The 17,482-nt window shown below is 42.9% G+C and overlaps 1 non-coding gene across 1 annotated transcript; it reads right to left on the reverse strand.

Moving 5' to 3' along the window:
• Positions 1 to 1,508: 1,508 nt before the first annotated feature.
• On the reverse strand, positions 1,509 to 1,630 carry LOC122181209. The gene has a single exon (XR_006179380.1). It is a non-coding gene; the product is annotated as a U6atac minor spliceosomal RNA (small nuclear RNA).
• Between the last annotated feature and the right edge of the window lie 15,852 nt (positions 1,631 to 17,482).

Here is a 17,482-nt window from a genome sequence, read left to right on the forward strand (position 1 = left end):
ATCAGATGTATTTTTTCATAAGCTAATCCTGTTATTTTCATCCGTTCTTGACAAAAATGTGCAGTGGGATCATTCCTTGTGCCCAAAAGGTAGGCAGGAGTTAGAAGAAGAATTCATAATTCATTATTTAAAAGTTCTGTCTTTTTGGAATCAAATTGTGCATTACAATTCTCTCTAGTATATTCTTTAATTACAATTATTATCTGAAATTGAAACTGCGTGATTGTTTGCAAAACTAACAAGGCATGTTTCCCTTCCCTGAAATGACTGAAGTGAGAATCAAGCTTCCCGTATGCATGTGTATGTAAACTATATTTTGAAATCATTTGCTTTGAAATTACTTCCAGTTATCTAGTTTTCTGAAACATTAAGATGCAAATTTAGGCAAAGTTGGATTTTTTTTTTGTGTCGATTATCTGTGAACCTGGTAGGATTTGCTGAGCTGAAGCTGCTGCAGAAGATAATGATGTTCTGCTGAAACACAGCAACGCTTCAGAGAGCCCTGATGGTGATAATGCATTGAAATAACAACATGTGGCATGGCAATCCACCCACACATCATAATGCATCACACCAGAAATGTCACGATGTGCTGATGGTTAAGTTTCTCTTCTGAAATCACAAGGCTTTCAGTCCCTGCTGCACTGCTCGCGACAAACGGGGCTGTTTTGTTTCACATCTTTGACTGGTTTCAGCTGTACCCAGCATCTTTCCTATTTGAGGTGGTGCTCCTTAAGCATTTTAAAAATGAAATTCAGGAAAATATTTACCTTTCCGAGTTTCTGTTCTAACAGAACCCCTCTTTATCAGTAGGAGGCTGTAAAATTGGGCAGAAAATCTAATAAGAAAGAAATATGGCACCTGATTTTTATGCTTCTTGCTTTCAGGCAGAGAAGAAACTAGCCTGTTTTTCAATTCTGCAGGAAATACAACTTCAGTTCCTTTTCTAAATGTCCTTTAACTTGCACGTTTAAAAACTTAGATTTGGCAAAAGTTACAGCAAAGGTTTAGATAGTAGCTAGTTGGAATGATGGCAAAAGCTGAACTTTGTCTACCCCTTATGTCGTGATAGCAGAATAGATAGTTACAAGAAAACTCAGTTGCAATAACTTACCAACTTACCTTCAGGAGTTTCTGCTTCTCTTACCACTGATGGAACTAAAGCAAAGATGAAAAAAAAATTAGGACTAAATCCAAATAATGCCTATCTGTCTATATTTAGGTTAGGAGCTGACAGAGCTCTGGTGCCTGCATCCTAAATTGCAATTCTGAGAACTTAGCTGCTGCTTAACTCTGCAAATACCTGTGTTCAATAGGTACTTCAACTCTTAACATCAAAAAATCCTATTTAAGCACTCTTAAAATTCTATTACTACATGTGCTTACCAGCACTTCAGTGCTTGCAGGTCAGGCAAGTGTGACTTCTATTCCACATCAAAAGTAAATAGAGATCTGGAAACTAAAATTATGTCCTCTCTGCCCTTCCCTCCTTTTCCTTCTTGGATTCCACATGATATTGATGATCCCTGCTGCTTTTTTCTTCTTCCCCCATTTAATGTGATTAAATCCATTAAGATTTCTTCCATCCTTATCAAGAGAAGTGCTGTCCTGCTCTTGTTTCATATCCCCAAATTACTGGGGAGACAGACTTAATTCCCTTCTGAAGAGCTTGAAATTCACATTTTCCAGCTCTCTGGGATGTCTTCTAATGATTAGAGAAGAGGCTGTGGTAGGACACATCTCCCTGTGTAAGTCTTCCAGCAGGCAATGGGAAGACAACAGGATGTGCTGTGTTGGAAGAGTTGCCATGGCTATGATCCCTACCGGTGAGGGCACTTGCTTAGCTGAAGATTCGGCTTCCTCACCCTGCCTGAGGGCTGTTATTGGTATAAACAGCTACTGCATGAAGAGCAGCCCTGAAATCAGCATATGGAGCCCAGCAGGTCCCTAACCATGTGAGTGCAGACTAAACAGAGTCACCCACTTTTCCTCTGGTCCAACTCATTTCTAATGCTTTCCTGAAGCTGTCACCTCAACAAGAGGGGCTGGGAGTACTTAAGTATCCTGAAATCTCTTGTCTAGTGGCCAGAGCACTCTCTAAGTATCTGTGGAGTTACTGATGAGGTGGAGGTGTAGTAAAGGGCAATAGCAGGTGCACATCACACTTCTGGCTAACTGCACCTGCTAATACATAACGCACTCATGAATTATGTGATGGTGGCTGTGTAGCTGTGTACTGCATATTTCCCTCTATGTTTAGTTCAGACCTGTGCTTGGCCCTGCCTCCTAAGAGGTCTGAACCTCCTCAGGGTTCTGGCTTCTTCCCCGTGGCACTGAAAATAAGGTGTCATGGAGCCTGGCCCCACATGCATGAGTTCCTCCTCTGCACTCAGCAGAGCCACCACTTCCTCCAGCATGGCTGGTACACACACATGAAAGTAGATGTGACTCAGTGCAGAGGCTTCTTAGGGAAAGGGCTCAGGAACTTCCTGCACAGACACAGGCTGTGCCTTCCCTTTGTAAGCACTCACAGGGGAAATGGAAGAAGAGAAACACTGAGGGTGGGAAATAAGACTGTGTTTTCATTTCCTCTTTCTTGTTTGTTACTTGGTCCTTCTCTAGTAAAAGGAAAAAAATACAACAACAAAACCCCAGCTGCACCTGTTTTTCTTACAAAATGTTCTCGTGCACTCGTTCACCTCTTGGTAGCACTGAACTCCAGAAAATGCGGTGCGCTCTCTCTTTAAGAAAGCCTGCTCTCAGCCCAGCTGTTGATTTGCCTGAAGGTGAGACCTCTACTTAAATTCATGGCTCCAGCTGTCAAAAGCAAAGAAAAGCAGCTTTTCCTTGGCGGCTCTCTGCTTTGGGTAGAATTTGACATCTTCCTCAGTCAGCAGAATTTAATCAGCACCGAGTGCCCATAGCCTCCCAGCTTCACCGCAACCCGGCTGGGGGGGGAGCCAGACCTGGGGAGGAGAAGGGGGAGAGTTCACAACCAGCAGGCACAAACAGACACAGACACAATCAGCGGCCCCTGCAAGAAATCCAAAGCTTGTCACTGTCTGGGGAGAGCCTCTTTATACCCTTTGACTTAAGAATTGCTGTTATCATTCAGTAACCTTAGCCGGCTTAGGCTTTGCTGTGTCCTCCTGAGAAGCTGTGAGCAGGTAAATGGAGTGAGTTACTGACAGTTAACAATAGTACTGATTTCCAAAAGAAAGCTGATGAAATGGGCTCAGGGATACTGTTTCCCAGGCTTGAGAGTAAGTAAAGCCAACAGCTCCTACCATTGCTGTGCTTTGCTTGCCTTTCTCCTAGCGAAAAGAATGCCTGCAGTGATGTTTGCATGGATGTCTGCAACCTAAATGATCTAGTTAATAGCAAAACTACTTCCCTGAGCATCTAACCTAGCCCAACATTCGGTCCTCATGTGGTCAGGTCAGACTGGCATAGCAGACCAAGGTACACACTGACTTAAGTATGGATCTGCTACAGCAGGATGGCATTTGCTTTTCCTCAGTCCTACCACCCTTCCTGCAGCCAAGCCCCAAAATCCCGTGAGGAGAAATGAGATGCGAATAAGGCAGCCTGGAAAGTGGTAGTGCCATACTTGGCAGTGTAGGGTCTGGCTCTGTCCTCCATGTTGGGGGCTGTCCTGGCTGCTTCCCTCCCTGGGGAGCCAGCACGTGCACAGGGTGCTTTCTGAAGGAGACTTTGTGGTAGTGCTCACCTGTTAAAAATAATCTGTTTGCAGTAAATATTGTCTGTATGTATGTTTTGAAAACACAGGCTCCAGACTTTCTTATACATACAGTTCATTTCTAGCACCTGCAGCTGTTACTGATTTCCTGACAATATCATCGTGCCCATTGAGGAGAGGAAGGACACATTGGGTTGTTTTTTTTTGTGTTTACCTCTTCCACCCGTTTGATATTAGCCTGCATAATGGCACAGAGTGACTGGTGGGAGCAAACAGGAAATGAAGCAATGCCCGAGGTAAGGCGGGCAGCGTGCAGCGCAGCAGGGAGGAAACAAGTGTGTGTATCTGGGGGGAGTGGGTGGTAGTGGTACTAACTGGCAGCCCCGGACCAGGAATCATTAAAGCACTGAATGCCCCCACCTCTTTGAGGGAGAAGAAGAGAGGTGAGATAGCAGGAGGTGCTTAGAGAGAGAGAGGTGCTGTGGTTAAGGCAGGAGTGCAGGTAAAGGCTTGCTGCTTGGGGCTGAGGAGTGATCTCAGGTGTATTGTAGCCCAGGAGCTTGACAGTGATCAATGTAGAGCTCAGGCTGTCAACTGTATACTGTTGCAGCCTGTAGCCATACAATGTGGTGAGGTGGTTTTTTTTTTGTTTTTTTTTTTTTTCCCCCCCAGCCCTCTGTTCCTTTGTATTTGGGGAATGAACTTCATAAAACCTGCATTCATCGCTTCTGCTCAGCCACATGACAAACTCCTACTGAACTGTGTCCTGGAGAGGTGATGCAGCCACAAAAACAAGATTGCTTCTGTGTCAGTCATTAAAAACACTGCATTTCTCCTCTCCTGGTGCTGAGGAAGGGCACTGGGAACAGTCCGGGAAGCAAATGCCACTGGGGATGCTATTACAATAGGAAAGAGAGTGTGAGCCTCATTTACGTACAGAATTTATCACCAAACGTCCTACTGAAGGACATGCTTTTATTCTAATACTGCTTATTTTTCTCAACATTCACCTTAAAAAAGAAGAATAAGAAAAGTTGCTTTTAAAATGACCATCCTGCTTCCCTTCTCAAACTTCTATATTTAAAATTTTACAGACTTTAAAGGTACAATGCTAATTTCGTATGGCGTCTGGAGCCACCTCTTCTCAAATGATATCCCCCTTATATGAGCAGTTAACTGAAGACATCTGTTGGATGCAATTATCTGAATGCTGCACGTTTGCTTTAGATGGATTGTTTTCTATGTTACAGACAGATAACATACCTAATTATGTTTTGCTGTCAATGTTATTATTTGCAAAGATGGTTCTCCTGTCAGCTGAGTTCAGCAAGTGGTCAGATTTCTAGTGGAATGTCTTTTTTGATTTATGAAGTAGGTGTGCATATTTAATTATTTCAATAATTCTTTCTGGCCTCTTGTATCTAGAAAGGGTAAGGCCCGCATTCACGTATGGATCCTCAGCTTTTGTTCACTACAGCATATTTTCATGGCAGGAGGTGAACTTGGTTACAAGTTTTATGTCTGTAGGATTACCTGCTATGCGGTATGCTGCCTATGGGACGTGAGCCATTTAATAATGTTAGATTAAAGAATAGATGGAAATGACTGAAATTTGTCCTTTTTCAGATCTAGTCAGAAACAGGTTGCTAAAAGTGCTAAAATTTTCATTACATCTTGTGACAGAAAGTTTTACTGGCCACTTTATAAAGTACTGGGGAAAGCACTTTCAGCAAACGTCAGCAAAAGGCTTTTCTCTACCAACTCCATTTTATCTGTTTTCTAAAAAAAGGACCCATACACTGACACAGCCAAGTTGCTGTGGCTTACTGAAATACCAGCGTTAGCTGAACCCTGGTAATTGCACACACGCGCGCTTTCAGCTGGGGCAAACACAAGATAAATGAAATTAGCTTTCCTCTAGGGCCCACGCTAAGGCGTTTCATCTCACAGCGGGAGGCGGGATGGCGGCCAGGCCGTGCTGAGGGAGCCCAGAACCACCTCAGTGTGGTGCAAAGCCCTGGCCCTTCCGAACAAGGACAGCTCTGCTTGAACCTGACCCGGTAAGCACAGGGGGAAAGCGTATTAATAGTGTTATTTCATTTGCATTGCTGTGATACTTAGGAGCTCCGGCTTGGATTAGGACTCTGTTGTGCTAGGCCCTGTGTAAACACACATGAAAGTGTGACACTGTCCTCCTGAGCCACTTGCCTTGTACAAACACACGCGGGAGTCGGGTACAGTTTCACGCTGAGGTTGGGCTTTGTCCTCCTCAGTGCCTTGTGCTGTGCCAAGCATGTTTTCAGCTCTTACGAATCACCCTTATTTAACAGCCCACACCTCAGCATGTTCTTTGTTGAACTGGTCATTGGGCAAATTCATGTGTTTGTGTAGCATGCAGTAAGTGACCCAGAAAGATGCTTGAGGCCAAGCTGGGATGGACCTTGTGGGTTTACTTTATGGGCAGCTTCAAGAAGTCCCCACACATTGCAGTTTTGGGTGAGAAGAACTTGGGCTGACTGAGCATTAAAATGGAGAGCCTAGCACAGGCCGCCTTGTGCCAGCCACCCTGGAGTGAACAAGAGGTAGACCCGTGTGGGTACCACAATGCTGGTGGGGTGTTGTGTGGTCCATGCAGGGCTGCTGAGCTGTCTGAAGGGCTGCAGGGCAATTTGTCTCATGGCAGCACCTCCCCTCCAACTCTGACAGCACCCAGCACTAATGAAATTGTCTTTGGGTGCCTCTGAGCAGGAGCAGACAGAAACATTTATTTTTCTTTCTGTGAAACGTTTACTTATTTTCCCCAAAGGCTGTAATGAAACTTCTGGCTTTCACAGAAGAAATTCCACCATATTCCCTAAAATTTGGAAAAATAAAGATGAGTCATAAGCAATTTTTGTGTTTTGAAGCAGAGATCCTTCCCTCACCCCAAGTAGGAATGGCAGGGTCACCCCTGAGAAAGAAGTTGTTTGGATAATGCGCTGTGTTTGGTGGCCTGTGGTGAGCATCTAAACAGTGTTTGGGATTTTCTAAGAGTAAGAAAAGAGCTCTGTGTGCAGTGGTCACCTGTTAATTTGTTCCCTTTTTCTCAGCATTACAGATCTGACTACGTTATTCCTCCAAAAATCATTTGAAAAAACTGCATTTCTTTTTATAGTCGATAAATTCAGTCATGTTCAAGACTTTCCCTGTCTCAAGACAGAGCTTGCTGGTATGGCTGTGATGTGATTCACACACATGTTGTGTAGTTGCATGCTGTGCTGCTTGCAGCTGAGGTGCTTTGTGGGTTATGCAAGTGATGTGGGCAGATTGAAATAGGGAAAGCGTCTACGTATCAAAAGATGTAAGAATTCTCAAAAACTATATAAACCTAATAAACAAGTCTCATGAGCTGTTGTTCAAGGTGGTTTGGTTTTGTCTGGAAGTAAAGATGCAATGCAGTCAAGGCATTGCATTAAGGTGAGGTGTGAAGCTTATGCCATCCAGCTAATCTTGCTGCAGAAGAAAAGTGACTGGCCTTTGTTTTAATGTATTTCTCTTTGGCTCACTTGTGTGATCAGTCACTCTGTATTAAAAATGCATGTTTTTACTATTGTAGACAAAATGCATAAACATTTGACCCCTGGAAATATGATATATAGCTGAAGACAGTCTTTGAAAATCCTGGAGTGTGTACATGCATTATAAATTCCTCCTTTCTCACAGGACCAGTGCAGTAGAAAAAAGGATAATCAGTTGTATCTTCTGGTCTTCTCTCCTCTCCCCCTTCACCTCCTCCGTGCACCCCTCCTTTTCTGCCGTGGGATGTGCCAGCACTTGTCTTGGCAAAAGGCAGTCTTGGATCTCAAAGTGAAGAAACCTCCAGTACGTCTGTGACTAACTCAGCCTTCAGCAGGGCTCCTCTGTTCCCGCCCCAGCACACAGTGAGAGATGAGCGTGTCTCAGTATGCGCCAGGGAGGCACAACAGAGGGGCATCTGCATGGCAAACATGTAATTCCTGCCCTCATAAATAGGTGCCATGTCAGAAGTAAAATGTGAAATGCACATACATGCATGTACCTCACAGGCAGATCATCACATGTGCCAGACACTACCTAAAAATAACAAGGCATTGCCATCCAGAATGGTTCTAATGGTCATATTTTCAATGGGGAACTTCAATTAAGGAGTGCTTTGCTGGCAGTCTTGGAGACCAGGGTGCTTTTTCTGAAATCAGGACAGGTAAAATCGTGGTGTAATTTCCACCCAACTCCCACTGCTAAATGCACGGAGCTACTGTCTTGTTTGTTCTCCACATCCAGTCAATCTTTGGCTTTTCTAGAAAGATTGCAAGCAAAACTATCATTTGGCAGTGGTGATGCCATGATACAGCAGTTCATTTTCCAAAGCAGCTACCAACCAACAGCCACATGGTAAAGCATGAGTTCTCCTTCAGTCCCCCTCAGCCTGGTCTGGATATCAACTAAGTTGATGAAAAACTTCAGCTCTCCTCCCAGGACCTAAAAGGGTGATAATCAATGTCCTCATCATCACAGCTAAATTGTGCAGAGTAAACACGCGTGCTGTTCTTAGTTCATAAGCATCTAGAAAGTCCACGTTAAGAACTTGGGATAGAAAGGGACCTACTGGGTTTTCCACATCAGAAGGCAGTGCTAATTAACTGTGAAGTGCCATTCTGAGCTTGTTTTCTGCTTAACCATTAATAAATCTAGTCGAAAGTTTTAATACAAGCTGACTCTCCTGAGTCATACCACTTTGTTCTTGTTTTAAGTTCATGCTTCAATTTAAGCATTTAATTTGTTTTTCTGCTCTTGGTGTTTTTTCCACAGACATATTTAAAGACTCCCGCCACTGCTCACCTGTTTTCTTTGATTTGTTGCTATATAAATCAGAGTTTTTCTATGATATTCTAACACTCTTCATTTCCCTGATCATTTCCTTTAGTCTGAATTATTGTAAATATGGGTGACAATAGTACATGCTGTTCTGAATTAGATTTTGGTACTGCTTTACATAATGGCAGTAATGCTTTTCTGATCGCTCAGAGTATCTTATCTAAAACATCCTGTTATTGCATTTACCTTTTCCGTGGCTGGCTTGGTTACCTGCAATGGATAAGTACATCTTGATCATTCTTCACCACTGTCTTCCACATGTGTTCCTGTCTTTGCAGCAGGACTTCCTGTTATCTAGGTGTATGACCTTCTGCAGTGCAAATTTCTGAAGTCATTAGATTTTTTCCTGATATTATGCTCATCTTCTCTGGTGATGACACTTCCCAGCTTTGTGTCTTCATTAAATTTCATTAGCACACTCTTCATTTTTTAAACCTCCACCAGCCCTGCTTAAGATAAAGGATTAAAAGAGTCTCCTTAACTTTTGTTCCTGATGGGAACCTTGTTCTTTAAGGTATAACAAAAACTTTATGTTGAAACTCTTTTTTTTATCAATGATAGAAGCTACAGATCTGTCAATGACTGCTGTGTGCTTTTCTTCAGTGCCAGAAAGGCAAGATCAAAGCAGGCTTCTGATTCAGACAGCACAAGAGCATACTGTGATGCCACTGCCCTTGAGCAGAGCCAGGGGCAGGATAACTGGATGTACCTGGCCAAACAGCTGATATACATATGAAGAAGGACAGAAAAAGATTTCTGGTTCTTGTCCCTCTATCCCAAATGTGCTTTGTCCTGGGGCAATCCAGGAGCCATTATGGAGGGAAGTTTTACTGGAGTTCAGCAGTTTCTAGTTATGCCATTTACTGCAGAAAGGTTGGCACAGAAGAAGCAGCTAGAAAAACCACCCATCTGCAGTTTGTGTAGCAGTACATTGTCTTAGTCTGGTCAGCTCCAAGGGGGAATTCTCAGGGCTTTGAGAGCAGCCTTTCAAAACATTTAGAACAAACCCTAGACATTTGTAAAAACCACAGAGTGTACAGTTAATACACCCAGATGTGCTGTCAGCTCCACAGCACTGCACCAGAGTGGATGGAGTGTGTAAATCTTGGAAAGGTTAAAGCTGAGGGAACAGTGATACGCATAAAGACTTGTGTTCCTTCCAAAAAGAGGAGGGGGGCAAGGTGCTATCATTCAACATTAATCACTTACATCTCCAACCTGCCTAAATCCTCTGAAAAGAACCAGCAAAGAAAACACCAGCTGCTGTAGCTCCTACTCTTTTCTCAGTACCCTCCAGTCTCTCTCCCTCCTCCCTGCCTTCCCCAGACTGTTTATTTTTACTGCTTGTGAATAGCCAGGAACTTGCTCCCTGCAATAGGATCAGCTGAGAACAAGCTGCAGTCTGTACCTTCCCTGAAATCTTGGTTTCTTCCAGCAGCTTCCAGTCAGCAGCAAAACAGTGGAGTAAAGGAGGGAAAGTGATACACGTCTTCTTTCTCACCCAGAGATGGGACTTTCATTCTGCATGCAGTGGGACTTCCCCAGCTCACTCTCTGTCAGATTTCACTAGAGATTTTAAGCGTGCTTGGTTTATGAAAGAACACTGTCATCACTTAAACTGTGAGTGTTTTGGGAAAGCAACCATTGTTTTATAGAGGTGTGCCTCACTCCCACAATATCCCTGACTGACTGCACACTAACAGAAATAGCACCACAGCTCTCCCACCGGCAATGGCTGTTTCTTCTCAGGTTCCTCCAGTGCAAGAACAATTCTGTCTTGAATAGCAGAAGGACTCTCCCAAAGCTGGCAGTCACACTGCAACTCGGGCCCTGGTGTCAGAGAAATTGCTGCTTAACGTGGCGAAATCCTCCTGGGTGACAGCCAAGCACACGTGACAAAAGGGATAGTGAAGAACAGCAATTAGGAACAGAGAAGTGAATAATAAGGAGAAGAGAAAGGGAGAGGGGAAAGGAAGGGAAAAAAATGGAAGCCAAAAAGAAATTTAAATAAATCCTCAAAAAAAATTAGTATGTGGGATAACAGGAAAATAAAAGGATGAACGTGATCAGATCATTGATGGGAGGAACACCTTGCTCAGCTGGGTGGTAACAGCACCTTTTCTCTGGTGCCTGTCTGAAGCTACCTCCTGTAGCCTGAGCATGTGACAGCCGACACCTGTCCTGTGCTGCAGCCACATCTCTAGGAGGATCACACTGTCCATCCTCAAGAAGCAAGATTTTGGAGAAGCCATGTTTGGAGTCTGGTCATCTGCAGAGCGAGGAAGTCCTTATTTACAGATATACAAAGATACTAGTTTTCTCTAGACTCTTGTGTTTGGACAGTCCAAAGGCCAGCCTGACATTTACCATCCAGCAAACCAATGGTCATTGGATTCATACCCAGTGCTTCAACTCACACGCCCCTGACAGGCATGAAATACTACACCTGTCGCCACGGCGAATGGAGAAGCACTTGACTTCTGGAGAGGCGCATGTCCTGTGGCCCCAGCTGCAGTGTGCACTGGGAGGCTGCCTCGCCACTGCTGCATGCCTGGTGCAGAACTGCTAATCACTTTCAGATTGGAGCGGCTATTCGCTGCCAGGACTTCTCTGCCAAAAGATAACTGTATAACACTGATAATCAGGCGCCCTGTGAAGATAAAATGCCTGTTACTTGCCTCTAAATGAAGAGGATGACAGGATCCTTATTACGGCAAACAGTCTGTGCTAGGGAAAAAGCTGAGCCTTTTATTGAAAAGTAGCAAAAAAGTCTTATCTAGGCCTAGAAGTGTAGAAAGTGCAATTAATTAATTTGTTTCTGAAATCTGAGCTCTAGACACAATAGATAGCAATGAGTTATATATTGTAATTACAGGAAGGAGCAATCTATACTATAGCTTGTAGTTGAGTGCATAATGAGGAGAGAAAGATTGATGTTAAATGTGGTCAGATGACTAATACCAGTAACAACCAAACTGGCTGGGTAAGAGCAACAGGCACCTGAAATAGCAATTGATATCTTGACGAATAATGATGCTGTTCTCTATCTTGATTATCTTCCTTTAGCCTGGTAACTAACTTGTCCTAACAGCACTGAGCACAACGCAGCATTCAGGACAGCAAGGATAGCTCCATGTGTAGCTGCTGTCATGCCCTTGCTTTGCCCATTACTCTTGATCCTCCCTCAAAAGCACTATGGGATGCTCCCAGGAAGCACACCGTAGATAAGGACACACAAACACAAATGACAGGTGATGGTTGCCTTCTGAGAGAATTGTTCTAACCATACTCTTCCATCTTGCCTAGAAAAATGAAGAAGAAAAAGATAAAGGTTAGAGGAAAGCATAATTTGACTAGTAAACAATGCTAGGTAAAACTTTAGCATAGATGAAGAGAGGATTTTGGAAGAGACTTTATCTTTGTGACATTCCCCATAAGGACTGAGAGCTTCCTCCTCCAGTGGAATTTTATCTCTTCTGCTATGTTCAGGTGATGATAAAGTACTATTTGGTATTTGGTCATTGTAAGGTTTAAGCATGGTAGACTTCCTACATTAGTATGTTTCACTGACTGAGGTCTTATGCAAAAAATCAATGTTCTTGGCAGTTCAAATTCTGGAAATGTTCCTGCTCTTTGCTGGTATTGTAACGTAATAGTTTTTTTTTTTTTCTTTTCCTAGGGCAAAAAAAAAAAAAAAAAAAAAAAAAAGGAAAAGAGAAAGAGAAAAAGGAAAAGAAAAAGAATCCACTGATGTGGAGGTTTCTGGTACACAGTTCTGTAAACGTACTGCACTACCTGAATGCCATATCATCAAATAATGCCATTCCTGAGCTTTGAAATCTGTAGGAGTTGTCACAGGCTTTTAAGGCCGTGGGCAATAACAAAGGGATTGCATTTATAGTACCTGCATTCTTTCTGAGAATTTCCTTGGCAGGGTTGTATTTAAGAATCTGTGATTGGTGATGGCTGAGCTACCTGCTACTGCAAGCAGGGATGACTCACTTGGTATTTCTATAGCCTGAGTGCTAACAAAGAGCCTGCTACTTTTAATCTCCCTGGGGCTCCTGTCTGCGCTCAGTGTGTGTCTGAAGACAACATGTATTCAGGAAAACAGGGGGATGCTGAAATACAGGGAAAGGGATAGCAACAAACTCAAATTACTGTTTTCATACCTGTGTTTCCTGTTTTTGAGCAACTCCAGTTATAGTTACAATGCCTACTTTAATCTACTTTACAGAGCTACACTCTGCAACCCTTAATCTCAGGAGATCCTTGTGAAAAGTAAGGCCAGTAAGTGAGGTAAGGTTTGGGTTTTGATAGGGATCACGAGAGCCAAGCTACAGCATGGTAGCAAGGGATACTGCCTGAGAATGGAGATAGGAGGAGGAGAGCAGGAGAGCAAAGGAACATTGTGAACTGATAAAAATGGATTAGGGATTTGGCACTGAGCAGACTATTAGAGAAAGGTGGCATTGAAAAAGGCAGAGTGAAGGATCTCTGTTAGAGCAGTTCCTACTCAAATGAATGGACCACTACTGAAAATCGTTATCTCAAGACAGAGTTAAAACCATCGACTAGGAAGGACAGTACACTTTAAGTGTTGTAAAAAGGCATGAGTGACTCTTGCTGACTGTGATGTTCCAGAAATGCGGCACGTGGATCTCATTTTCTCTCTCATGGGAGGCAGGAGGAAGGACAAAAACTAGCAATATTCAGTCTGCTATTTCAGACCAGCTGGCAAGCTGTCCAGGCTGCTTGTATGGCAGAAATGCCTTCCAGTGCTCATTCCCTTATAATCCAGTGCCTCTGCCTCTTTTCTCTGCTGCCTCCTTTCCTCTGTCCAGGCAGGGCCACCAGGCGGGGGTGAGCCTGGGGCAGAGCAGGGAACAGGCAGACAGCTCATGAAGAAAACAGCTTTGCTATGCTTAGGTCCTGCAGTTTTTTTCTTTCCCCCTATTGTTAAATGGCATTGAATACCAGCAAAACAGGAAACTGCTGCCTCCAGCCTCTGACCTAGGGAGTGCAGCCTAGCTACTAGCTGCTGGAGTGGCCTCCCCACCACACTGTTCCTAGAAAGTATCTGGATATTGGGAGGAGCATTAGGGAAGATGAAAAATACAAGTAAAACTTGAATAAACAGGTAAACTTGGCAGGTCTTAAAAGAAGGGAGTCATACTGGAAGTATCTGGTTATGACAGTCAAAACTATCTCTGTTTACCCAACATGAGGGCTTGTGGAAATGAGAGCAATAGTGTCTCAGCCAATCTCTGTCACCTCACTCATCTGGTAGCTAACTTGATTGTCTCTTTGTTGTGCTGTGCAGCTCTCACATCACGCATTCTCACACGGGCTGTGAAGAAAACACTGTTTTATAGGCACGGCAGTTCATGTTGTGATCCCTAAACCTCAGAAGTCCAGCCAGGTCTCATTTCTTTAGGCAGTCTCAGCAGAGATAGGAAATGATGCTGGTGAGTTCATAGGTGATCCTCTTCTTCCCAAGAAAGCAACACCCACAGTGTCAAGAGAAATATGCTGCTCCGAGGCCTGTCCTTTTGAGAAGAGTGAGGGTGGAGGACAGCAAGGACCTTGTGTCTCCTTTTATAATGATTCATTCCCTTGTGCTTTCTGATATCAAGGACAATGTCGTCCTCCTTAGTGACATTCTGTTGACCTAGAATTCCCATATTCCCATTGACTGACTTTTCTTTTTTTCCTCCTTGCCTTGCCTTTCAATATAGTGTGATATTCTTCAACCTGTCTCTTAAATGTGTACATAGAAAAAAATATCCCATAACCTCACTGGGATTATCTGGTGGAAATTTTTCACAACTGCATTTCTGTGCTTCTTAAAGTAGGACACATCAACATGAAAGAAATGATGCTCAACACAATCTCTGTCACCTCATTACTCTTGAGCTCCAGCTTAATTACCTCCCTGATGCTTTGCACAGCTCTTAACCAGACATTCGATGTCTGCTTAAAAATCTGCCATACAAAATGAAGTGATGATTATATATCTTCTCTCTTCTGGGGAGATGAGCTGTGAGGTTTGGTAAATATCATTTCTAGTGCACCCAGAAGGTGCACCATATTGTACAGGCCTTCTCCTGCTCTACAGACAACTTGCTGGAGTTCACAGATGACTTACAAAGATCCGCAGAAATTCAAAGTCATATCATGAAACTCATTTAAAGATACTAGCAAAGTTTTAACCCTAGTAAAATTGTGGTTTATTGTTTACAGCTCTGAAGAGAGAAGTTATGCTAACAGCTACCAAATTCTGACGTCCTGTATTTCACTATGACTGTACTGACGTCAGTGAGACTGCAAGAGAGATGAATTTGATGGCTTATTTTCAGAAAGTCTTTGAGTTTCTTGTGTGAAAGTCAAAGTGTGTGTATGAGATGTGCTTGAACTTCATGCAAATCTTCCTCCTGGTTCAAACGCAGGCCTGGGTCTGCCATTTCAGTACCTGCTATAGTATTCCAGTAATATTAAAAAAAATGTAAATGAGGTGCATGCCGAACATCACATCCCTAAGTATTGATAATATTCTTGCTTTTAGAGTATTAAATAAACAAGGTATAGCTGCCAAGTTATTATAATGTTGGCCGTGGAAAATGTGTGGCAAGTGTGGGACCACGTCCTGGTCATTTTGGCTTGCTTTACACAGGTGTCCCATCTGCCTAGACTCCAAAGGGATGCCACTGTTGGGTCAGTACTTTGGCATGGCTGTGCCACGTGGCACAGCGCTCTCAGCCGTGCAGCCTCCACCTGAGGCTGTGTAACCCCTCAGTGTGAGGCACGGCACAGCACAGCGGTTCTTTGCAGCCTGCAGGGGAGAGCTGTGGCCTGGCTGCATGCCTCACAGGCACGGCCTCCAGCACAGGTCCACTCACACCTCCCCAACCCTGCTCCCTGAAAACTATCAGTTTTCTCTGCCGTAACAATGTGATGCATTAGAGTTTTGAGAAATATTTCTAGTTCTAGTTTTATATATATAATATATATATATTTATATTTATAATATAAAATATAATATATATATATTATATTAATATTTCTATATATATTTTCTTTCTGGAGGACATTTTGATAGCTATCTCAGGGTTAATTTTATTTCTGCCCAAGCAGCTGCTGTTGAATTTTGGCTGTAGAGAGCTTTTCCTTTATCCATTAATCTCAGATCTGGTGAAGCTAGGAGAGCACTGAGGTGTGCACCTCTGTTTTTACAGTGCTAATGACAGACTTGCAAGGAGAGTGTGTGTGTTTTGCTGGGGTTTTGCTGTAATGCTGATTCTTTTTCCTGTGCATGGTTATACTTGGACGTGGCGTGCTTAAACTTACACATCAAAGTGAATTACCAAAATGATCCACTTGTGAATTGTGGGTCATTATCTGTTATTAACTCATCTGGAGCAGTGTGGTGAGCAAACGGTAATTTATGGTATGTTATTACATTTCTCCTCACTGTGGTGTGTTGCAGCTGAATTTGACTGTGTGACAGCCCCTAACGAGAAGTAACCTTTTCTAGGCTGTTCAAATAGGTCTTTGCCAACTTCTAATAAAGTTGATCAAGAATGCAATTTACTTTTGATAATCCTGTTTTTCCTCTTCCTGCTTCTCCCAGCACACTTAGCAGAGGAGAAGGTCTCACCTCCGCTTCTTTTCAGTACAAGCTTGCTTCCAGGAAAACTTGGAAGCACAGCCGCAACCTCCTCCAGTTCCCTGCCAGATTTCCTTCACGATTTAATGATTCAGGTGGCTTCATTTGCTAATTTTTTGCCAAAAAGAAAGAAAAAAAGTCAATCTCTACTGACACCATATAATAAAGTTGAGCAAACAGGAGGGCTGGTAGAAGCTTATTTTTATTGCCTGGCTCTAGTCACATGACAGATTGGGTTACAAAATACTAATGCCCCTGCCAACTCTGGAGATCCAGCCATTCCTCTTGCTACTGTTTTAATCCAACCCATTTTCTCTTCTTTATTTATTTATTTTTTTTCTGGGGGCAGAGGGCGAGGGAGAAGGTATTAAGCTGGGGCAGCAGATAAAGTGAAAAGCAAGTGTATCGTGATTGGGAGTATCCCTTTAGCTCCTTCAGTGTTTGTTCAGCACTTTTTCACCAGCTGAATAGCTTATTCCTTCCGAATGTTGGCAGCCTTTGGCAAAATTAAAGCAGTGTCAGCATTCCCCCGGTCCATCTCTTTTTTTGGAAAAGAATCGTTAAAAATATTCCATTTTCACCTTGTTTGCAAGTTGTGATGAAGGCTTCTCCCCTAATTAAATTGTGACATTCTGGCTTGAAAAATAGCTTCATGATTGGAAAGATAAGCTCACAAAAAAAAAAAAAACAAAAAAAAAACAAAAAAAAAAAACACCAAAAACCACCTCTGCTGCACTTCTTTTGGAAACAAATTCAGCAATTCAGTGGAATTGCTGTTTTTATTATCAGTCTCAAAGGTTTTCAGATAAAAATTGCTGATAAAACAATACATTTGAAAAATGTAAACTTTATACAAGTCTCTTGAGTTCTATATCATAGCAGTAAAATCCCCTATTAAGAGGGAAGGCCTTTCAATTTGTACAAAAGCAATCTCAGTACATTGTGAACAGACAGGAGTCTGCCACACTTGCATAGCTATGATAGCTATGGCATGTGAACATCCATGAGTGCTTGTGTGGAGAACAGGAGATGGTAGAGTTCCTCTGCCCATAATCTGTATTTTACGGGCACCAAGCAACGCTAAGAGGAACTGAACAATCAGAATGCTGGGTGCAAATTTCTCAGGTTGTTTCCTTTTTTCCCCCATATCTTGGTACATTAACTATCATGAGACAAGGGCCTTCCAAAAACATGCATTCCTAAACCTTTCTCATGTTTTAAAT

This window comes from Lagopus leucura, unplaced genomic scaffold (assembly GCF_019238085.1).
Source record: "Lagopus leucura isolate 7727_CA_CO unplaced genomic scaffold, USGS_WTPT01 Super-Scaffold_1, whole genome shotgun sequence".
Lineage (NCBI taxonomy): Eukaryota > Metazoa > Chordata > Aves > Galliformes > Phasianidae > Lagopus > Lagopus leucura.